General features: G+C 35.3%; 1 protein-coding gene across 6 annotated transcripts in view; it reads right to left on the bottom strand.

The window, feature by feature from the left end:
• Positions 1 to 25940, bottom strand: part of TAB2 (TGF-beta activated kinase 1 (MAP3K7) binding protein 2) — an 84920-nt gene that overhangs the window by 51481 nt on the left and 7499 nt on the right. For 3 of the 6 annotated variants that reach the window (XM_058289701.1, XM_058289702.2, XM_071212536.1), the window contains one exon: positions 9577 to 9725. The exons of 2 other annotated variants lie outside the window; for them this stretch is intronic. The gene's annotated coding sequence lies outside the window, so the exon portion shown is untranslated. Of the gene's footprint in view, positions 1 to 9576; positions 9726 to 25940 lie in introns of those variants that run through there. One more of the 6 variants, XM_071212537.1, reaches the window with a different exon arrangement.

Raw genomic sequence — 25940 nt, 5'->3', positions numbered from 1 at the left:
GTGGGAGTAGGAAAAATAAAAAGCCAATCCTTAAAGTTCCTTAAGATTTCTTTAGGATACACATTTTGGTACAAAAACTGCAGGCTCTTCTCATTGAGAAAAGGGTATATTTCTTAGGCCAGAATTTTTTAAAGTTTGGTCTGTGGACCACCAGTATGGGAATCGCTACTGGACTTCATCTTAGACCTACTGGATCAGAATACTAAGGGGAGGGCTCAGATACAGGCACTGATTTGTTTCTGAACCCACTGAGATAGGACCCATGAGGGTAACCTCTCATCTGAATGTTTCCTCAAAGTTCATTCCAGGTCCTAGAAGACCCCTGGTTGATAATACAGTAAATGGAAAAAGGAGAAAGGGATACTCAGGATCAAAGTGACTATGATCAGAGGATCATGTATAATAGAAGCTTGTGGTTTTTATAATAAGGAAGAAAAAGATGGGGATGGCTGCGGAAATTCATGAGTTAAAAAAAAAAAGGATAAAGATAATGAAATAAAAGGGGTTATTAAAATTAGTCAATTACCAAAAGACTTTCACAGGAATGGTTAGGAATTTTAATGTAAATTGATACAATGGAAAGAAATAGCTATCAGAGGGGGAAAGTACCTTTGTAAAACGTACAGAAAGTGGTTTCTGCAACTATATATTTAGGAGCTCTGAACAAGTAAAGCACATGTGGACCACCTTAGCTCAACTGAAGATGAAGATCATATACTGTAAAATGCAAACTGCTTTTGGCCAGGTCAACTTCTGAAAAAGCAAGGAGGTATCATACAAAGTAAATGGAGGAGACAAGCTAAATTCCCGGAGATTCAACTTTTAAAATAAAAGAAACAATCAGTGATGTACCTCATGTAATCTATTTAGATTTATATAACTTATAACTTGATGAAGTTTAAGACCTCCTATTGAAGTCTTTTTTTTTTTAAAGAAAAAAAATCAATGAATAAATAAAATGTAATTCTGAGACAGGCTTAAACTTTTCTAAAACTGGACAGTAGTATTTAGAGAAACAGTAGTCACTCTAGCTATTTGTGCTTCTCAAGTTTTCTGGTGAAGGAACCTGTTAATACTTAAAAAGGGAGAGCACCTAACTAAGATAAATATTTCAACCTTGATTCCATATAAGTGCACACTATCTCATTTAATGAGATGAGACAATTTTATAATAATACATACATCTCATGAGATATATGCATTATCTGTGTGTGAAATATTATGCAAAGCCCGTACTATTTGACACACAGTGATAGCTGGTTAAAAGTGCAAATTCTAGAATTCATTTTTATCTATGAAATTAAATCTGTCACTTACTTGCAGTGTGACGTTGGGCAAATAATGTGTCTGTTTCCTCATCTATGAAATGGTGACAATAGAGCAGGTATCTCATAGATTATGAGGACTAAATGAGTTAATCCACATAAAATAAAAAAGCACACAGTAAGCACACTTGTCAACAAGATAGCTTATGTAAATGTTAGCAATACTATTATTTCATTCTTTGTAAAATGGAGAAAACAACTCCAAGAGTTGTAAGGATTATAGATAAAATAGGAAGTTAGTTGTATTACACCTGCCTGGCCTATAGCAAAAGATGAAAACATGGGTAGTACATTTATTCTAAATATCATGAATTTCCACCAAGTACAAAGGAACAAAACCTTGGCAAATACTAAAGGAGTTGATTGACTCTTTGAGGCTTCCTTTTCAATGTAGCTGGGAAATGTAACTTGTGTAACTGAGGAACCTGAGAAACCAAACTACACTAGATTGTACAATAAGTGCCAGATTAGTGATATAAATTGTGCTGTAAATGTTTAGAGAGATCTCTTTGGGCTGGGATTGGGAGGGTCTTCAAGCAAAGGTACTTAAGTAAGAAGCTTACGGTGTGAAGCAAGGTAACTGAATAATAGGCAGATTTTAGAGACAGTGCGTCACCTGCCTGGCTAAAGTAAGAGAGGAGGGAGAGGAGGAAAACCGGATTATGTAGGGTATGGTGTGGGAAGTAGTTGCTGGAGAAGAGGAGAAAGAATGATGAAGGCTGCGAGTGTACAGTGATCTTTCTTACAGAAGGTCTTGAGATACACCAACACTGAAGTTTTAATATTCTATAAATTTTTATTATGAAAATTATGTAAATGATACATTGTCTGGTCCCTTCCTAAGATTTTGAGTTTTAATGGAACAAGTTTACTGTTATTTTAGCAAAGATAAATATATTTCAAGTTGAATATCAAAAAAGAAATAGAATGAATTATATAAAACTAAAATTCTTTTTTCAATATTTTCAGTTTGTGGAAAAGAAGTTAGAGACAATCTTTCTATTTTAACATGTTTAATGGCCTAGAATTCAATTATATTTTCTATAGGAATAATTACAGAATTTTTTCTGTAAACCATGGATTCTCATGAACCAGACTGAAGCCTAGGGAACTATCTTGTAAATATACTTCAAGAGGCCAGAAAAAGATACTTTTGCCCAGTAGACTCCTTCTCCCACCCATCTCCCCAATTTTACTTCTTAAAACCAACCTCTAATCACAAACAAATTCTTCACGTAAGTAATGTTGGCTCCAAAGTGGATGGACTCTTGTATATCACTGCAGCATCCTAAGTATTGAGAAAGTTCTATGGCATGTACTAGGTGTTCAATTAATATCTGTTGCAATGAATGTCTGAATATACATCAGCATACATGAGTTTTTAAAGACTACTAATTATATAAAGTGGCATCTATCTCCCCATATTAAAGTCTTTCCCTTAATCTCACCTATAAGCCATTCTGCTATACTGCTTGTTTTCAAAATACAAACGTGTTCCCATGTTTGATGAGGGAACAATGTGGGCATTAACAGAATTTTGCTGCGTGCCATCTGTGAGAAACACTAGGTGATCATGGAAAACTATACCCAGCCGAAACAAGCTGGGCGTGAATTCACAAAACACACCCATGAATAACCCCCAAACACCCAGCAGCTCCCTCTGCTCACCGCGCAGGCGCTGTGGGCCCTACCGTTCCACACCTGGCAGTACAGCTTCCTCTCCAAGGTGACAGCCCACCCTCCACCACTTCACAAGAACTCACAAGCCCTTCCATGGTCACTACCACCAGCATACTTCAGGTCTCTTTCAAGGTGCAGTACAATACTGACTATAGTCTTTATTTCTTTCTTAACTTTTGACATCTCTTTCAAGGTGCAGTACAATACTGACTGTAGTCTTTACTTCTTTCTTAACTTTTGACATCCACAAAACTGAACTTTTTTTCGGGTCCCTATGTTTACTTAAACATTCACGCATGGAGTGTATGAGCACTGTACCCTAACCCCATTTTCTCCGTAAGTCCTATAGTTTTTAGCACACAGTTTTGTGCAGTGTGGTGATTTTTAGGAACACTTGTGCCAAATTTTAACAGAACTGACTGTACTTTAAAATCCATCCAATCTCAACATATGTTAAGCTAACCTTCCCAGGATGCCCTAATGCAAGGGAGAATATTCTCACTTGTCTACATTTGGTTGTCAATATGATGTTGAAAGTTTCTTTTATTGTTTTGATACAAAAACTTTTACAAAAAACTTCCCCTAAGTTTCTTAATACTAATTATAATATCTGCACCATAGAAAGAAGCATTGATATGTAGGTAAGAACAGCTGACTGAAGCTATCTTTTTTTTTTTTAAGTTCAAGTAAGTTTCTGAAACATCTGGCCTCAACTAAGATTTTAAAGTTGAACTTTGAAAAATATAAGAATTGTTACCTGCCTAAGTCATATACTTTTAAAGACCATTTATAATCTGGATTTATTATGCAAGTATTGCATCATATGCCAGTGAGATAATACCTGATAGACTTCACATCTGGTTAACTTTACAAATGTGTTTACAAATGTCATTAATTTGTGATAAATAATTCCAAATCTATTTTTATAGTAAATTATTGAAATTACATTTCTTGGAGCATGATGCTAGGCAAAGCAAATTTTCTCCCCACTCCATCTCCCCACAAATTCTGTACGCTCAATTTATTTTCCTAAGAATTAAAATGCATAAATTATAGCTCTGCAATTAAAAATCTAAAATTCAAATGCTATTACCATTTAGGATAAAACAAGATACCTATAGTCTATTTTCAGCATAAACTTTAGTAAACTGTTGTAATACTGAATCATTTTACCATGATAATCAGTTATTTAAAAAAACACACAAAATATCAGTCATCCAAATGTTATTACTTTGAGTTAGCTACTTTGTTCAGTGTTATTTAAAAGCTTGAAGGAAGTGAAGGATTATGTCACCAGAAAACTGATTTCTCAACTTTATGTTTATCACTGTTCATTTTCTAAAGAAAAACAGTAAATATTAAGTCAAATAATGATTTGCACTATTTTCTCCTTAAAAACAATTTCCCAAATTTCTCATTTAATGCCTTGCCTCAAAGTCCACGGATGTTGGCCATTTTTATGGTACAGGCTACTAGTTATAAGTTCTTCTAAAAGGAATGTGCAAGTCAGCCACACTTGGCAATTTATGTACTGTGGTTTTGCGGTGAGGGCTACCATTTTCAAAGGATCAAGAAAAGTGCAATAAATCTGAGAATGGTCATACTTCATCAAAACATATTATATAACTGACTACCTTGTATTTCCCAATTCATATCTCATTATTACTTTCCAAAACTTTAGGGCTTTAAGATAGACAGTAAGTTACCTTTCAGTGCTTTTTTTCACTGTGATTTTTGGGTAATCTGTTCTGTGCATAAATATCATCTTTAAAAGAAACTAGGAGCTAGGTAGGTAATAAGTTCCTATTTATGGGTAAAAGGAAGAGGATAAAGAAGAGAGCTCGAAAGAACCAGTTTTCATTTTATGCCAAGAATAAACATTTACAATGAACCATTTAAGTGTAAAAGCTGTAATAGTTTGGTCAAGATATTTTAAAGGCATCTTAATATAAAGATTCAGAGAAAATTAGATATTTCACTAACTGATCCCCATGCAGTTTCATTCCCTTACTTGGCCCCAGGTTTTCCCTGTTCATCTCCTAACTCTTCTCACTTTTCTAATGTTGTGGAACTCAGCTGAGGTCCCCATAGCAGACTGCTTCAGCCAACTCTTGGGGTATGTGTGTTTGTGTGTTTTATATGAAGTTTTTGAGTTAGAAATAGTGTAATTGGTTATTATATATTATATATAATAATTTACTAATAACTAACAATCAATCAAATTGGCAGTTTTAAAATTACACAATACACTTGACAGGCAATTTGACTGGAGTCAATGAGACTGGTTAAGTCTCCCAAAGAAGGAAATAAAAAATGTGCAAAAAAATTTCATTACTATAACAGTATTCAGAATTTTAAAAAAATGGTAGAGAATTCAAAATGAGCAAAGTTGATAAAACGCAATATTAAATGAATCCAGTCTCAGTTCAGTATAATCATCTTGTTCAAGTATGTGCCAATCTTTCAACCTAACACTGTGAAACTGTTGTAGAGTTGGTGATTAATCTTGTAACAGTTATGGTCAATGAATTTTATACTAGATGGTCAAGAAGAATCTTAGGAATATCAACAGATTTTATATATATATATATGTATCTATTTAACAAGTCTCCAAGTTACTACAGATATCCTTATAGAATATTACTTTAATAACATTTTAAACAAAATTATCTTAAGAATTATATAATTGAATAAAGAACCAGAATTTCAAGGAAATGGATGTGGCTCAAGTGACTGAGTTCCCGCCTACCACATGGGAGGTCCTGGGATCGGTTCCCGGTGCCTCCTAAAGGGAAGACAAGCACAACAGTGAATGGACACAGCAAGTGCAAATGATGAGGGGGTGGGGAGAAATAAATTTTAACAAATAAATCTTTAAAAACAAAAGAAACCCAGAAACCTCATCCTATAATCATTTTCTGTAATCTAGACTTTCCTAATGAAACATGAAGTTTGGAATTGTAAAAATATACAAAAGCAATCTACTTAACATTTTGATTTATGAAATATTTACATTTCGTAAGTATAATTTTATATCTATTTTTTACAGTTCCATATTGTTTCTTCTTATTCCAGAAACACTAGTTTAGTGCCTACAATTTGCCCTATAATAGATGTTAAAAATATTAAAAATTAATAAAAGCACAGTTGCTTACATTCAAGCCCTGTTAAATGAAGACTTTTATATTCCTAATCCTGCAGCAATAAGAAAATAAACTATTTTTTAAAAAAGGCGAGAATGGAAATGCTGGCTAGCTTGGTTATCAGCTGTGTTCTCATAGGCACTTGGTGGTAAAATTTTTTTCGAGTTCTTTCATGTATTGTCACAACCAGGTTCCTTTGAGGAAAATCAGGGTGAGATATAAGTTCAGAAAGTCCTCCATCTTCTTTGAATGCTTTTGCATTAAAAAAAAAATACTTTACATATAGCTGTATGACTTTGTAAATGAAAGAGAATTGCAGCAAATGGTTTGGTAGTATCCCTCGAGTTCCTGAGGAAGGTATGTGTTCATACAAAAATGACCTGCTACAGAGGCCAAAAGGAAGAAGCATCTCAAACTTAGGCAGTTAGGAAAGGCAGCAGTGCTTGAGCTTAGCCACTGGAGATGCATAACAAAAGTCTTGCAGTATATTAACGACAAATGTTTGTGATGAGGGGCAGGCCAGGAAAGAACATGACATACATTTGAAGAATTATGGCTGTAGTGCAGCATGGATGTGACAGAAGATAAAACTGAAAAGGTATAAAATTTTTAGAGAAGTTATATGTACAGATTTCAGAGAATGTAAAGATAAATCTAAGAAAATTCTGCTGGTCTGGAACCTTCTCAGAGATGTGATTCACTCTTTGGTTTGCCCTTTTTTCTGGGATCCACCCCACAAACCCTGATTGCCCGCTATGTGCCAAACATTGCATTCTAAATACACACAAATGAAGAACATATATATCGTCTCTACTTTCAAAAAGATAATCTAGTACAGTTTTAGAATTCCAAAATTACATTCAACTTCTTATAGCTCCTATCTATTATCTCACTCTTTCCTCCTCACATATGAGGCATGTAGGAGAACTGTTACACCATTTCTAAATGAAGAGAATCATGGAGACATATGTCCACCAAAAAGGAATAATTGTTGTACAGTCATCCTCAGGAATACCGTGCAGCTTTCTCTTGCTTTTATTTTTTTAAGTGGTGTAAATAGCCAAATAATTACATGGAAAGATATGTAAGATATTACTGATTGAAAAAGAGATGCAAAATTCATGTAAAATAAATTTATATTTTCTGTTTAAAAAAAAAAGGACACAACTTTTAACAATATAGTCATATGACTGCATAGGAAAAGTTCTAAAAAGATACACATTCATGATTATTTTGGGGGGCACTGGGTAGAGGAACACATGGATGGAAGGTGATAAAGGAGATTTAGTTATCTCAACTTTTAATTATTTTAAGGAAGAATGTATTCGTTTATTACTTGTATAATTAAGCATAAACAAGTAATAAATAATTGGGGCAGAATAAATGTTTTCGCTGAACAATTATTCTCTATGTATTTTTCCATAAACTTGCTTGGATTCTGATATGTGGGTAGGAGGGTAAGAGCAGACTCCTGACTGATAAACCAGTAAGTGAACAAAAATTCAGCTTCCTTTTTTCATCCAAAGGCTAACTCAAGGTGAACTATAATAATAATACACAAGCCCTACAACTGAGAAAGTAGTACTCACCCACCAACGAGGTGGTTTAATTGTTTAAAGGCAAGGGGCTGGAGGCGGTTAAGCTTAGAGGTCCGCAATAAACACAATGCATGTATAGAAAGCCATCATCTACAAAGCTGGACAAGACACACCGTTTTCTCTGGGCTTACAGAATGATGCTCACTCTGGCTCAGCACTTACAATGGGCCAGGTCCAGTGCTAAATGTTTAACATGCAATTCCAGTTACTTTTCACAACATTTCTGTAATAAGGAATAAATGAGAAATTGCAGATAAGACTTCACACAGTGCCTGACACACAGAACAATAAATATCGCCTCTAATAGATATTACCATGGCCTAATCTCTAACCCCATCAAGTCAACCCTCAATACTGTTACTTTTTCCAAAAGGCTCACTTACTTACTATGCCAAGGCTGTGGGTTTCCATTACCTACTGAGTTAAGTCCAAACTCATTCACCAGACATTCAAAAGCATGTATATGATAAAGCCCCATCTCCTACCACATCCCTGTGTTCTGCCATTTTCTAAGCATGCAGAACTGCTCACAATTTTTAGAATATATTATATACTTTCATTTCCATAACCTAGAAAGTCTTAGCATTCCCTTTAATACAGAAAGATTTCACCATTACTAATAACACCACTGATGAGAATTAATTAAACGTGAGATCCATATACAACTATCTCTTTCATTTTCCCTTCAATTCACCTAACAGTAGTAATGATTCTACAATAATTCTGCTACTAGCTTCCTTTCCGTCCTAATTCAGCACTCAGTGGGGACCTAATTCTTTCAATATCAAACAAACAATGTGGCAAATAACCAGTGACCTAAAGCTGACTAACACGGCTGGCATTAAATTCCTTATGCATTAACCTCGGAGGAAGGAATATTAGGAAGGAGTTAGGCACACACTAGGATATTAGACTCATGTTTTAAATTTGCTTTTGGAATACAAAGTTCCTCTACTCATTTTGGGTTATCTTTAACCTATCCAAATTGAACTTCAAAATTAAAACATATGTATAGTTATTTACCCACTTAGAAGCAAAGTCACCTTTTATGTATTGCTTCTAAAACTACACAAATTGGCAAAAGCAATAAATATCCTTAAAAAGTTACCTGACCTGAACCCTCTAACCACTCATGAGTTGTTTTCTTAGTTAAAATCTAAGGCATTAGGATATCTGTTTTTAGTTTTGCTGTTGTATTTTAGAACAACTCCAACTACTTAAGGCTTTTCATCTGGCTTCTTTTGGGCAATTTTGATCAAATATTAGTTTTACAGTTATAGTTAAAATATAATTAATTAATTATCAGGTATAACTACTATAATACATTATTTGGCTCTCCCCAGAAATCTTACTTCAGATTTCTGATGAGTGAAGAACATATTAACTCCCCGTGTGAAGGCATTCATTGGGCAGAAGAGTTCGAGACCTCAGGAAGAACTGATTTCATTCATCTTACTCTATGCTACTTGTACTATATGTGAACCTCATAGAGGAAGATGATTTTGTTGTTCCTGTTTTCTTTTCAATAAAGACCAGAGCATTCTTTATACCATTTACAGGGCTTAACTCAGGAGCATTTTCGATTTATTTTTCTTAAATTATTTTTGCATTAGTTTGCTACTACTAGCAAACATGTTAAATTAGAAATATTCAGGCAAAAAGGTATGTTAAAGTCAATACTAGCCGCATGTTACCTAGATGTTAGGGCTGTTACTGCATTATAAAGCAAGATGACCACAAGTTTTGAAAGTAAAGTTTTGGTTATTATAGATTTCATAGTAAGGCAGTTATATAGGCTAAGCTTGACTGGTGCCATGGACTTTAGCATACCTGGAAATAGAAAAATTCAAATTGTAGCTGTTCTTGATTGGCCCATTGCCATTTTTGCAGCTTACAAATTTTTAATTAAGTAACTGCAGTGAGCTCATCTCTACCGGATACTTCTTTTCCAGGGCGGGTCCAGGAACTGGGTCTGGAGCCTTGAAAGCAGAAGAGAAACTAGAGTAAACTGGAGGTAGGCAGAACAAGAAACGTGACCAGATAACATCAGGAGATCTAAAAGTAGTGAGACAGTCCCCAAAGTCTCTCACAAAAAATATTCCTAAGTGGAGAAAGGGTCTCTTAAATGATCAAAAGATGCTATTTACAATAGAGAAGCCATTCTTTTAATCTACCCAACTCTTCTGGACTCCCAATTATAGAAAATGAAACAGTGGCTTTTATGTAATCTAATGGCTTTTAGCAACAAACTGTTCAATATAGTACCACAGAGTAACTAAATCAGAAAGGAAAAAAAATTCCATTTTCAGTGGTTAACTGGAATTGTAAACTCATCATTTTCAGGTCATTGTGCTCCTCCATTTCATGATCTTATTTTTCACCTTCCTTCTTTCTGCTTCCATATTTTCCTATGATATATTCCCACAGGTTTCTTAAGAAATACTTTAAATACATCCAGGCATTGAACTGAATTTGAAGCTCCAATTAAAAAAAAATACTTGGTAATTCTTAAACAGGAAGGCAAAGAACAGCTCGTAAGATTTAGTTTTTAACCATACTGGAAATTCTTTCTTTTCCATTACCAAATAAATTTAATGATTAAAAAAAAAAAGGTCCACATTAAGAAACTCTGGAATTACAAAGGTTAGGGAAATGGTAGGAACTTAAAAAATGATAAACCACTGCACTAATTAGATTACTAGGCCCTGGAAACAATGTCTTTATGCTTGATAAACTGGCAATCTTTTATGAGTTACTCTAAAAAACTTATCCGCAGCCATCAAAATAAATTGAGTTCTCTGCAGCTGTCAAATGATGGCAGATATTGTGAATTCTAACAGAGGGAAAAAAAATACTGAAGACAAGGATGCAAAGACCTTAAATCCTTGCATTTCTATTAACAACTCAACGAAGTAAAATAGAGTAAAAGTAGTTTTGGGGGAAAATATTTATTCTCCAGCTTTTGTGATGGTATATAGTATAGAAAGAGAGTTTGGGAAAAGATCTGGCTTCATCACAACCTTGGATTAAAACTCGCTGAAGAAGTTTCCCATGTTTACAATAGGACACCACTGCCCACCCCACCGAATTGGGTGTGAGAATTCACTATGTAACAGATCACCTAACAGCCTGGCACACATTTAGAACACTGCTCTGTTCGAAACAGGTAGTTATATTTAAGTTGATACTCATTTTCATAAGTGCTGAAGTTAACAGGTTACACAGCTTTAGGTTTAATTAACAACTGCATCACATCCGAAGAAGTATTAGCTGATTTTATCAACACTGATTTCAGAACAGCTACAAAGCAAAAAGGTAAAAGAGAGCTCAATTAAAAGAGCTGATGATGAATTAAAATATAATAAATTTATATGTAGGACATAGGAGAGTTAATGTAAACAAGAAGACAAGTAATTACTCTCCATCCAAGTCAAGGCAAAATTTACTTCTGTGAACAGATCTGCTGTTTAAAGCAGGGGTTCTTAATAAGGGGTCCATGAGCTTGAATTGAAATTCAAAAAAACATTCTTGCGGGGAACATGTTGGCACAGGTGTGAGATGTTTATTGTAATAATATACAGTATAGTGTGGGTTCATGGGTTTTCATCTAACTGGCAAAGGGAACTGTGGGGAAAAAAGGTTAAGAACCCCTGGTTTAAAAATTAATCTAGGATATGACGCTTTAATAAACCTTAGAGTCATCAATAACATGATAACACTTATCTTTAAATCAGGGAAATGCTTTAAATACAAAGGAAAGGCTTACATTTAGGCAACAGTTTTCCTCTTATTGATAAAACACTGGGTTCCACACAAAATTATTATTTACCAAATATGGCTATAAGATCAAATTATACCTTCCCTGACATTACCAAGTAATAATGTATTATAAGCCACAAAGAATTTTAAGTGATTTCCCTAATAGACACTTCAAATGCATTTACTGCCACAACTTTATTTCAAAATAGTTCTGAGAAGTTAACAAGAAAAATGCCATATTCAAAACAGACTCAGTAATTTTTCAGTTAATTCTCTTGGTTTTTCCAGTATACAATATCATTTACAAATAATAATGAATTTAGCTCCTCCCTTTCAATTGTTACCCTCTTATTTTTTTTCTGGTCTAATTACCTTTACCAGTATTCTCAAGGCAATGTTATGTAAAAGTAATGCTGGCCAGACCTTCTGTAATTTCATGACATTTTAATAGGAATTTAAAATTTTACTAAATATTAAATAAGAATTCTAGTAATTTTACCATTTCTAGTAACAAATGATGGCTTCTGGTCTGATACATACAAAATCTTAGGTATACCTATCCTTGATTTATTAAGGATTCTTACTAGAAATATATGTTGATGCTTTTTCCTGTCTTTCAAGATATTTACCCCTACCCCCTGCACCTACTAATAAGAATTAATCTGACCAAGCATTAGTTTTTTTTTAAGGTTTATATTTTTTATTTATTTCTCTCCCCTATACCACCCCCCCACCCCACCCCCCCTCGCTGTCTGCTCCATTCACTGTGTGTTCTTCTGTGTCCACTTGCATTCTTGTCAGTGGCACTGGGAATCTATGTCTCTTTTTGTTGTGTCATCTTGTTGCATCAGCTCTTCGTATGTGCAGTGCCACTCCTGGGCAGGCTGAGCTTTTTTTGCATGGGGCGGCTCTCCTTGAGGGGCACATTCCTTGCATTTGGGGTTCCCCTATGCAGGGGACACCCCTGCGTGGCACGGCACTCCTTGCGTGCACTGCACGTGGGCCAACTATCAAGCAGGTCGAGGCCCTGGGTTTGAACCCTGGACCTCCTATGTGGTAGGTGGACACTATCAGCTGAGCCACATCTGCTTCCCCCAAGCGTTACATTTTAAAAGTGACTCCTACTTGGTCACAATATTATTCTGTTAATGTAATGTTGTATTCCATCTGATAATTTTATTAAGCTTTTTTTGCACCAATTTTTATGAGATTTGTCTGCAGTCTTATTCTTTCATGTTATTGCTGGCTCTGTAAAAGGAACTGGGAAGGTCATTCTTTTTTCTCTATATCCTGAAACCATTATCTGGTGCTTGAAGTTTTAAAATCAATGGTAAAACCTCTCAGTTCTGGTACTAGTAAGACTACCATTTTCATCTATGGCCCCAGACCTTATCCACTTCTCTCCTTGCGCATAGCTTTGGGGAAACCAGCCCCATTTCTTTCCAATCTTTCTTCAAACTATGAACATGTTTAAGTTTTAACCATCTTAGACATACATCCATGTACACACTTGTACCACACAAAATGTTTCACCAGTTAAGATTTCTAAGTATTCAGTAGATATTCACTCACAAAGCTATTTATTAAATATTACTACTTTATTCAAGGCACTGAATAAACAATGAGAAGAAGGTGCTGCAGTTTCTGCCCTCTACCTTACTCCCAGACAAGAAGCAAACACAAACATGTATATGAAAAAAACAAACAAATGCAACATAAGGCAGGCCACCTCTCTCTAACCATTAGTGCACTACCAAACTCCTGAGTATTTATATTATGGTCTCTATTTTAATCTGCCTTCAAATGTTCTCCCTTGATAATAGTTTCACTCAAATTACTAAGTGCAGTACTAGCATCTTCAGGGTCCTCATGCACCTTTTTGCAATAACTGGATTTAAATAACATTTTAAATGCAATAACATTTTAAAGAAGTGGATTTAAAATGTCACAGAATGGCAATAAAGTTAAAGGTATTCAATCCTGCAGATCATGCGTCAGTAATCTAGATAGCAGCTCAGTGAAGAGGACTGGGAGTCAAAACCACCCCCCTCCCTATGCTAAAGCTTCCCTCATGGCGAGGCCATGGCCCACTCTCCAGGGCACCGCGGCGCCACTGTACTGCTTGCTGTGAAGCACTGAGCACAGCGCCTGGCACATGGCTGGCACTCAGAACACGCTAGCTACCTCTGCTACTGCAACGACCACTCCTTCTAGACATACACGTGTTATAATTACTGTGTTATGTGGCATTGTATTAGTGTATATATTAATGATTCAACTACAGAGAACAGAAGAGGGGACAGATATCTGACTCTGCTCTTTTAGTCTATTTTTCAGGTTTTGTTCCAGGGAGTAGGGCTACAACCCCTACTTATCTACTAACATCTTCCATTCAATCCGCAACCCATATTTACTTTAAGATAGCAACATCAGTCTGCAGGCTCCTCATTCATTGCTGAAAATTAAGAGTTCATTATAAAAAAGAAATTTTACACTCCAACACTTCCAAGCTTTCCTGAGTTTTAGCGCTTTTAACGATGTAAGGACTGTATGAAGAAAAGCGTCTCAGGTGTGCTATGGACCATGGGTGGTAGTGGTAGTCTGATGATGTTCTCTCATGGTCTATAAGAGATGTTCTGCCAAGGGGTGGTGTGTTGGTGAAGAGGTGTTGTGTGAGAGTTCATGACTGTTTTGTAGGTTCATAACCTCTGTAATAAAAATGTATATTAAAAAAGATAATCTCACTTGAAGCAAGAGGTGTTTCTCCTCTGAATTGCATTTGTTTAAAATCAAACTCTTCCCCAAACTAGCCTCCCTCTTCCACTTCCACATTTTTGTCAGAAGTAGAAATACTCTTTTCAGCCAGAAAACTGAAGTTACTTCAACTCTTCCCTTGCCTTTATCTTTTCGGACTCCTTTAAATTTTACCTATTTCATAATTAACTTTACTCAAAACACAACTCCTTAAGACTTTCTTCACTGGGTGTTAACAGCCAAATACAATCCAGTCGTGTCATAATTCTAAAGTCTCAAAAGTTCTGAAAAGATTTTTTCATGTTTCATGTCAAAAACTCATCTAATGTCTTTGAACTGATGTGCGATATCTATTAGCTGTATTTCCACTTACTGTGAATATTTATATCTTTGGTGTCTAATTATAGGATGATATCTCAGACCTTGCGTGGGTGTTATGTAATAAATACTTTATACAATATTATACACCATGATACCATGATACCTTTCTAAAATCTAAAAATTTTTGAACTGCAAAACGCACACAGCCCTAGTGTTTCAGATAAGATATCATGAACTGTACAATATTATTCCAAGAATCCTATTTTAAGGCACCCTATTTTTATCTTAACTTTCTTCCTGATACTCTCTCCTACATCATTCCAAGCATTTCAGCCTCCATATTTATCGAGTCCCATAACTTCTTCTTTCCAAATATCTTTTGGAATTGCCAATTCAAATCCACCTCTACTGCTACCATGCCATTCCTGATGTCCAACACGTAAGTGTCTAGACTCATAGCCTAACTCCCTGTCACCAAGGTTTTTCCATTCCAAGCTATCAAGTATAGTACAAAAGATTAAGAAATGTTTCTAAAACATCCACTTTTTTTCAGGAGGTACTGGGGACTGAACTCAAGACCACATTCATGCGAAGCAGGTGTTCAACCACTGAGCTACAATGGCTTCACTACATCCTCTTTAAATATTTCACTCCTTTGCATTAAGAACTACAGACTGGGGCAGATGCACGCTAAGAAGTTAAAAGCAGCGGCTGTGGGATTATAGATGAGTTCTGTTAACTATTTAAAACTTTATCCATCATTGTAAGCTAAGATCTCCCGACTAGTGTTTTTTCCTTTAACTTAGTGAAATTTAAAAAGTTTCTAAATTAACTTATTCTGTAATCAAACCAAAACAATTATTAAAAGAACTACAATCAGATATTTACACATGGATGTTCATAGCAACATTATTCACAAAAGCCAAAAGGTGCAAATGACTCAAGTAGCCATCAAAAGATAAATGGATAAATAAAATGTGGTTCTAGCATACAATGAATTATTATTCAGCCACAAAAAGGAGCTCTGACACATGCAACAGCATGGATAAACCATGAAGATAACATGTTATGTGGGGAAGCGGATTTGGCTCAACTGATAGAGCATCCACCTACCACATAGGAGGCCCAGGGTTCAAACCCAGGGCCTCCTGACCAGCATGTTGAGCTGGCCTACACGCAGCGTTGATGCATGCAAGGAGTGCTGTGCCATGTAGGGGTGTCCCCCACGTAGGGGAGCACCATGTGTAAGAAGTACACCCCCTCAAGGAGAGCTGCCCCGTGGGAAAAAGCATAGCCTGCCCAGTAATGGCACCACACATACAGAGAGCTGACACAGCAAGATGACGCAACAAAAAGAGACACAGAGTCCCAGTACCACTGACAAGAATGCAACAGATAAAGAAAACACAGAGCAAATGGACACAGAGCAGAAAATGGGGGAAATGGGGGGGGGGGGGGAGGGAAATAAATAAATAAATAAGTAAATTAAAAAACAAAACAAAACATGTTATGTGAAGTAAGCCAGTTACAAAAGAACAAATTATACAATTCCACTTACAGGAAATACTTAGAATAAGACAGAAAGCCATTTAGAGGTCACAAGGTGGGGAGGAGAGGCAATAGGGTATTACTGCCTAATGGGGGCAGATTTTTGTTTTGTGTGATCAAATGCTTAGAAGGTGGCGATGGGAGCACAATACTTAAATGTAACTAATGCCACTGAAGTGTACACTTCCAGCTGTTCAAGGGATCCATGACTCCAAAAAAGCAAAGCAAACAAAAACCCACTTATCCTATTGGAACCAAATAGGAGAAGGTCTTGAAAACCATGCTGCGGAGTTTAAGCTGACATGATAAGCAGAAGACCCCTTAAGCAGTTGGAAAAACTACAGATTCCCTCTCAGGACGATTTTTTTTCCCTCTTTTTTTTTTTTTCCAGGATGGTTTTAAAGGCATAAAATACATATGATTAAAAGAAAACCAGGGAGTGGATGTAGTTCAGTGATTGAACATCTGCTTCCCACGTACAAGGTCCATGGTTCATTCCCCAGAACGTCCTTAAAAAACAATAACAAAAACAATTATACTGAAATAAAGTTCCCGAAAGTTTTTAAAAAAATCCTTATGTGTGATAAATTAATGTATGCATGTTTATTAATATCTAACACAATAAAATTTACTAGGGGTCTAATAACTGTAATTTCAAAGTCGTAATACGCAAAACTATATTCAGACATATCCACCATTGTAATATAATAGGAAAAGATTTGTGATTTTTCTATTAATGACAAGTCAGGGGTACTGCTAATACGAGGGTGGTTATTATTTAAAATCATCGTAATTAGAGGAAACGCTAAATTTCAGTTAGAAGTTAGTGAAAAAAAAAATGCAATCTTTTTCTCACCCAAATATAAGGACCCCTCTGAATTCTACCCTCAGATACATGCAGGGCCATGGACCACAGGTTAATAAAACTGCTCTGCTAAATATCTATTCTTATTTCCCACTACTTCTTACACCTATAGAAATCCAGTCAGGCTTGTTTGAGCATGTTCAACTCTCTTCTTTCCAGACTAAGCTATTGCCCTTGCATAGAATGGCATTCTCCACCTTGATGGTTACCTCTTCAAAACCAATTCAAGTTTCGCCTCCTTCTTGAAGCTTTTTCTATTGCTTCAGCCCACAATTAATCTGTCTATTCCTAGAACTCCTAATGTACCTGTAAGTCAACGCTTTACAATTCAACATTTAATTGTTCACTTATAGTTCTACTGTGTGTCTGAGACATAAGATCCCAGAGGACAGAGGCTAGGTGCCTGTATATATGACACTGCCTAAATACAATACAGGCACCTAAAACGTGCTCAATAAACATACTGTAATCAATAAATCAATAAGTCATGTATTAGAAGGCCATTTATTTGGCAACTTTTAACAACAAAAAGTATTCCAAGAAAAGGCCAAAAATGCTAACAGACTAAAACACGTTAATTAAGCTTATAGTTCAGCTCAGTCTGAGCCCGCGTACTCCTATTATATTAAAAACTCAGAAGTATATTTACTAGGCAGCAATGAATTCCATATAATAAATCAATAAAGGAATACCAAAGGAGCATAAAAACGATTCTTTCAAAAAAAAAAATGTACTTACACCTATTATGTACCAGGCACTGTTCTATGTTCCTGGGATTAACTGGTAAAAACAACAAAAATATCTCACAAAGCAAGAGTGTTACACTGTTAGATTTAAGATTAGAACCTGGGGCTTCTGACTCACATTCTGAAGCTCTGAAACAAAACTGTTTCTATCTTCCAGAAAGGGTTAAATATGCATTTGAGAAGGCAGCAAATCATATAAAATATTATAAAGAAATATACTTAAAGCTTTATTAAAGGAGGTTTCAATTATATAGAAAATTATTTTATGTAGAATATTTAATCACCCAATGATATGAGATGAGGTGTTTACTCATTGACAGATTAATATTTTAATCATAAATATTTCATAAAGATTTGTTTTTCTTCAAAGAGCTCTGTCAAGTTGCATCGTTTACTTCATATAAAACTACAAACACTTTTCAACCAATATTCCAGAGATGGGGTGAGATGGTAAGTCATGATGATGGTAAATATTATTCTAAGTAACATTTTACATTGGGGAGAAGGGACCAAAAGAGGAGGAGGATAATGGGAATGTGGGAAGGAATAAGGACTTGCTCTCTGTATTTCAATCTGTACTGCTGATTATGACAAAAAAGAAATGCCTTCTCCTAAAGTGAAGTGCATATGTTAACAGCATAAGCATCTAGAAATGGGGGGGGGGAGAGGGCACGGCAAGGAGAGAAGGGAGAGAGGAGAAACCAGAATACAGTAAGCTTATAGACTGACAGTGTCAGAGTAGTGACCTAAGGTCAGCTTGTCTGAAACTCATCTCACTGTTTCCCAATAATGTATTTCTACATTAATCACAAATAGCATGATTCTGAACCTAGAAACAGCAGAGTCACCAATTCTTCCTTATATACAATAAATAGCAAAGTTCCAACGATCACTGCCACAAAAACCTCTTGCATTCATCCCTCCTCTGTTTCCACCCACAATGTCCTTGTTCAGTTATCTGCTACCTGGATAATCACAGTAAATCGACAGCCTTTTTCTTATATGATAGGTTATTCCACCTTCAGCCTTTCTAAGCTAGATTTCACAGTGGTAACAAACTCGCTAGCTTCCTAAAACATGAGCTAGATTAGGCTACTTTCCTCCCCAAAAGATGCAACAGATTTTTAAGTTATACTCTACTAAATTTCAGTAGAAGGTGGTACCTGTCGTTGACCTAGGGAATAATGGAAAAGAGGCAGAGAGGAGATTTGAGGACCATGAACTCACAACAAAGAAGTCAGAAAAGCTAGATAAAATGCAGCAAAGAATGGTATCAAGAAATAAATGAAAAAGGTTATAACGATAATTTTTATATAGTTGAAAGGTTATTTTAACAACAGTTTAAAATCATGATAAATTTTCTGTAAATAGCTGCTTTAGTTTCCCAACTGCTAAAACAAAATACCTTCCAATGGATTGGCTCAAACAATGGGGATTTACTGGCTCACAGTTTTAAGATTATAAGAAGTCCAAAATTAAGGTACCAGCAAGGCGATGCTTTCTCCCTGAAGGCTGTGTCACTCTGGGGTTGGCAGCCAATGTTTCTTGGTCCCTGTTTTCCCATCACGTGACAAGGTACATGGTGACACTTCTCCGTTCTCTTCTCGGTTCTACTGACTTCCAGGTTCTGGCCGCTCCTGTGCCTTTTTCTCCTGATTCTCAGTCTGCTTATAAAGGACTCCAGGAATCCAGATTAAAACCCAACCTGATTCAGTGGGGCCACACCTTCACTGAAGTAACCTCATCCAAAAGATCCTCTTTACAATGGGTTCATACCCATAACAGTGGATGCAGATTAAGAACAGGTTTTCCTGAGGTGTATAATTCCAGCTACCAACAGTAGCTAACATTTTTCAAGGTTTATTATGGGCAAGGCCCTGGGCCAAGCGATTTACAATGGATCCACTCATTTAATGCTCCCAATAACCTTGTGAGGTAGGTACCTCTGTATTAAGACTCAGTTGATGATGTACTGTTCTTTCCCACTGGAACTAGAATTATCTTATAGAGTACCCCTCCTATATTCCCCATGATACCTACAGAGCACTAAGCAATTTATATTCTTACTAGGTTGATTTCCACAATACTGGAGAAAATATTTCCTATAAGCTTTATTAACTTATCACAAACTAAAATGAACAAATGAAGATGTGTGTGTTTGTATAAATGTGCGTGCACACACACACATATATACACTATGGATTCGGAAATATGTTAATACTACAGCTTTAAAAAATACGCTCTTGGCATTTAAATTTGCACCAGAATAGTAAAAGCAGAAGGCATTTTCATCTGGTAAAGCTCAAAGAAGAAAAGGTATATGAAAATGCTTTGAAAAAAAAGGTTTATGGAATGCTTTTGTAAATATAATTGTCACTAAAGAAAACCCTGGCCTCAACCATCTACGTAGAAATGGGGAGAAGGACTAGGCAAAAGGTAGACGAACATTCCTTTCTTTTAAAATGTGGACAGGAAATTTCCAATAAGACATGCTATTATGGACTAAACTCTTAAGCCCAACCTACCATTTGCAATATGCATGACACTGGATACAAAAAGTCTGGGCCAAAGTTTAGATGAATTTGAGTAAATCCACTAACACTTCAAGAAAAAGAACAAATAACAGAAAGCACAATGTTTGTATCATTGACTTTGGGCTAGTAATGGTGCCATTATGGCTGCATTTTCTTCCAGGAGAATGTGTGTTTGAAAGCGTCACTGTAAAACTCAGAGAAGACATTTGACCATAACTGTTACTCTAAAATCTCAGAAACTCTTTTAGTTCCAAAGGCAAGCAAGTCTACTCCTTCAGCAGGTGCAATTTTGTTCATTTGTTCACTCATTAATTCATTCACAAATACTTGCTGAGCACTCAAGAGCCAAGGCATGGTACTGATGCTGGAAAAAACTCCTATAGAGTGAGAGAAACTAAAAGGTAAACGGATAATTTATATGGCAAATCACACAGGAGGAATAAATATATAGTGCTAGAAATGTATGGTTTATCAATAAGGACACATATTAGAGCTAAACAGTTACAATGGAAAAGAATAGCAGTGCTTTAAAAAATTTTTACAGAAAAAACAAACAAACAAACAAAAAAATCTTTTTGCAGATTACCTTAGAATGAGTAAACATCTGAATGGAACTTAGAAGCTCTCTCTTTAACAATTCTCTAGAACTGAGGCTCACTCTCTCCCGTTACCAATATTTCTGGCCCTAAGTTAGAAATCGACGTCTCCCCTTGCTAGCTATTTTGCATTCCTGTTTTTTAATTTTTCCGTTTGATCTGTCTGTCTGGCTGTTTTACCTACAAAAGAAATATTGGCACAGAAAGCCATTCAGGCACTTAATAACAGTGTCAATCCCTTTTACAATACTTGTAAAGCTATTTTCATTTTATAAAGATTTAGAATAAAGCTCTGAAAAGTAGTAAGCACATGTCTATACCACTATTATAGTCATTTCCCTATCAAGTAAGCATAATTAAATATGTATTGCAGTAAAACTATATCCCCCTAACCATCTCCTGATCACATAAATTCTGGTGCATTTAATTGTCAGATACACAATAATCTGTTAATAAACACTACCAATCCAATTTTCATAAAGCTCTTCACAGCCTAGGAGAATCTGGCTTTTTGCTAATAAATCAATATTAAGTATAGTAAATAGAAAGAAGCTACAGGTATTTCACAAATACCACTATAACTGATCACACATTGACTCAACCGATGACTTCCAAATTTGTATTTGGAGCCTGGATCTCTTACCTGAATTCTATTTCACATATTGAATCACCCATCTGGAAAGCTCCAGTTGTATGTCTTACAAGGCATTTCAAAGTCAACACATCAGAAACAAACTCTTAATTAGCCAGTCCCATCCTAACTTGCCACTTAACTCGTACTTCCCAACTCATTCAACAGCATCTCCATACTTCCAACTGTTTGGGCCAAAAATCTTGGCATCCTCCTCTATAACTTCTGTTATGGTCTGTCTCCACCTCTACCTTACTCCCATAGTCTACTCCACACAGAGGAGCCAGAGTGAACCTTTAAAAGGAATGTTACCATCAGTTGCCATTAATTAACAAACTAAAGAAAAGCCACATGTTCATATGAGTTGATGCAGAAAAAGCATCTGACAATATTCAATACTGACTCATGATAAAATAAGTTAAAATCAACAACAAAAAACTCTTAGCAAACTAGGAATAGAAAGGACACTTCCTCAACTTGTAAATGGCATCTACAAAAAATCTACAGATAAAATACGCAATGGTGAAAAATGATCTTTCCCTCTAAGATTAGGAACAAGACTAGCTTGTTTGTTCTCACCACTCCTATTCAACACAGTACTGGAAGAACAAGCCAAGGCAATAAGGCAAGAAAAGGAAATAAGAGATCTACAGATTGGAAAGGAAGAAATAAAAATATCTCTATTCACAGACACAGTAGAAAACCAAGGAATCTGGAAAAAAAAAAAACCTCCTGGAACTGGTAAGTTAATTTAGCAAGGTCACAGGATACAAAGTCAATCCACAGAACCAACCAAAATGCTATACACTAGCAATGCACAACTGGAAACAAATTAAAAATACAACACCATCGCCAAAACAATCTTGAAAAAGAAGAGCAAAGTTGGAGGACTCACATGTCCCAATTTCAAAACTTACTACAAAACTATAGCAATCAAAACAGTGTGGTACTGGCATAAAGACAGACATAAAGGCTAATGGGATACAACTGGGAATTCAGAAATAGACCTACACATCCATGGCCAATTGATTTTGACAAAAAAAGTGCCGAAACCATTCAATGGAGAAAGAACAGTCTTTTCAACAAATGGTACTGTGCTGACTGCATTTCTACATGCAAAAAATGAAGTTGGATCCCTATCTCACACCTTATATAAAAAATATTTTGAAATGGATCAATAACCTATATATAAGAGCTAAAACTACAGAACCCTTAAAAGAAAACACTGCAGAAAATCTTCATGACTTGGCCTTGGCTATCGTTACTTAAACATAACACTGAAAGCAGAAGCAAAAAAAAAAAAAAAAAGATAAACTGGACTTCATCAGAATTATTAACTTTTGTGTACTGAAGAACATTATCTAGAAAGTGAAAAGATAACCTACATAATGGGAGAAAACACGTGAAAATCATATATCTGACAAAGGTTTAATATCCAACTATATAAAGAGCTCCCACAATTCAACAACAAAAAGACAAACCACCTAATTAAAAAATATACAAAGGACTTGAACAGACATTTCTCCAAAGATACACAAGTGATTAATTAGCCCATGAAAAGATGCTTAACATCATTAGTCTTTAGGGAAATGAAAATAAAACAGCAATGAAGTACCATTTCACACCTACTAGAAGGGCTATGTGTTAAAAAATACAAAACAACAAGTGTTAGGATATGGAGAAATAGGAACTCTTGTATACTATTCAGAGGAATGTAAAATGGTGCAACCACTGTAGAAGACAGTTTGGCAATTCCTCAGAAAGTTAAGTACAGAATTACCAAATGACCCGGTAATACCACTTCTAGATATAGACCTAAAAAGGTGAACAGACAATTGCACATCGATATTTACAGTGGCATTACTCACAACTGCTAAAAGATGGAAGCCACCCAAGTGTCCATCAGTAGATGAATGGATAAATAAAATGTGGCCAATACATTCAATGGAATATTATTCAGCCATAAAAAGGAAGTTCTGAAACATGTGACAACATGGGTGAACCTTGAACACATCATGTTGAGTAAAATAAGCCAGAAGTTAAAAAGACAAACATTCTATGATCTCACTGATTTGAACCAATAAAAACAAGCAAACTCACAGAGTCAGAATCTAGACAACAGATTACCAGCATTAACTCCTGTTAATGCTTAAATTGTACGGGAATGCTTAAATTGTACAGTTTCTATGCAAGCTGACTATAAAGGTTTAGGAATGGATGGTGGTGAGTGGCAGCACAACACTGTGAACATAATTAGCAGCACTGAATTATATATGTGAATGTGGCTAAAAGGGGAAATTTTAGGTGGCATGTATGTTACTAGAATAAAAATTTTAGAGAAACATAGGACTGTACGACACAATGGATCCTATTATAAATGATGGACTAGAGTAAATAATACAATTATAAAAATGTTCCTTCATGAATTTATAACAAATGTACTACATTAAGACAAGGTCTTAATAATAGGGTGGTGTATAGGAACTCTGTTTTCTGCATGATTTTTCTGTAAACCTACAACTTCTCTAATAAACATTTTTTAAAATAATATAAAAAAACACAATGTGGATACCACTTCATACTCATTAGGACAGCTATTAGTTAATAAAAAACAACAACAACAGAAAATAACAAGTTTTGGCAAGGAAGTGGAGAAACTGGAACACTCATGCATTGATGGTAAGGATGTAAAATGGTGCAGCCACTGGAGCACTGTGGCAGTTCCTCAAAGAGTTAAACACAGAATTACCATATTACCCAGCAATTTCATTCTCCAGATGTATACCCCAAAGAACTGAAAAGATAATTTTCCACCAAAAAATATACATTTACACCAATGTTCACAGCTGCATTACTCACAAAATATAGCCAAAAGGTGCAAACCACCTATGTGGCCATCAGAAGAACAGATATACAAAATGTGGTCTACACATGCAATGAAATATTGAGTAAAAAAAAAAAGTAATGAAATTCTGATACCTGCTACCCATGGATAAAATTTGCAATATTTATGCTAAGTCAAAAAAGTCAGACACAAAAGTATGTGTGCTTCTTGTATGCTTCTACTTAACAGGAAATATGTGTAATAGGCAAATTCATAGAGACAGAAAGTAGATGAGAGGTCAACAGGGAGTTGGAGCAGGGGGAATAGGAGTTATTTGCTTCGTGGGTTTGTTTTGGTAATGGATGGTGGGATGGTTGCACAAACACATGAAATGTAATTAATGCCCCTGAACTGTATACTAAATCAAGGCAAGTCACCATACACAATTTGCGCTGACTGGATTAAAATGGAACACACAATCTATTCTGATTCTTTTAAAAAAAGGAACATTTCTTGTCCTTACTATCTTCTCCCTAATTTTCTTCCAATGATGACTTAGCACCAATAAAAACCTATGATCAGGAAATGTTAGTATAAAATAAAAGAATAATAAGACAGAATAGTACATAGAATGTCAACAATATGGAATAAATATTTATATAACAGGCTTTACACTACAGATTTTTATTATTAATTTTTAAAAGAAGGTTTGTATGATTTAAATTTTTAAGCAATCTATTATTGGATTTATTGCATGTAAGACAAACTGCTGCAAGCGGCAAAAAAGCAAAATTAATTTGCTGATCTAATTATTACTGGCATTAAGTGATCCATCTGAAAAGATTTCAAAATTTGTCAATCAGGTTTTCAGAATAATGTATTTGATCAAAAGAAAAACAAGTTTTTTGGGTGTATATACATATAAATAGCTCTATACACTACATGTTGACTTTGCCAAGGGCAAAACTATCCAGCTTCAAAAAGAAGATTGAAAAGACCAATATGTACTTTACAGTTCTTTCTGCAACAACATGTCATTCATTTGTGGCTAGAATCCATCACTATTTGTACCTCTAGATTTATTTTACGGACTGCACGTGCATGTGTAAGAATTACCTCTAGAATTAGAAGTATTATATAGGCACTACAAAATGTTCTAAAACATACTTAATAAAAAGGCTGCCAATTTTTCTTCACTCTTTCAAAGAATAATGACAGCACTTGGGTTTATATTGCAGTAGTAAATTATATGCATTACTACGGTAACAAGAACTCTGAAGTTTACTGAGCGAACAATTAAAAACTGGTATTATTAATGTGTCAAAATATTATCATTTATACAAACAGTTAATACTAATTATGGAGCATAATATTCTACAACGATCACTCCAAATTGTGCTCAACAGATGAAGACAAAATCTTCAGGAAAAAGTCAAAGTAAAAGACAATCACAGTTAATCAAGTAATAAGCATAGGGAAAGATATCACTATTTGCCTTTTGAAATATGACATAAAGAAGAATACTGTCAGAATAAATGAAAAACATTAGCTAGCCATTTGAAACAGAAAAAATGTAAGGATCATTTTATACAGATCATTTTGGTTCAAGTTTTTTT

Source organism: Dasypus novemcinctus, chromosome 28 (assembly GCF_030445035.2).
Source record: "Dasypus novemcinctus isolate mDasNov1 chromosome 28, mDasNov1.1.hap2, whole genome shotgun sequence".
NCBI classification, from domain to species: Eukaryota; Metazoa; Chordata; class Mammalia; order Cingulata; family Dasypodidae; genus Dasypus; species Dasypus novemcinctus.
Note: the sequence above shows the minus strand (reverse complement) of the source record. Positions and strands in the feature narration are given on the sequence as shown.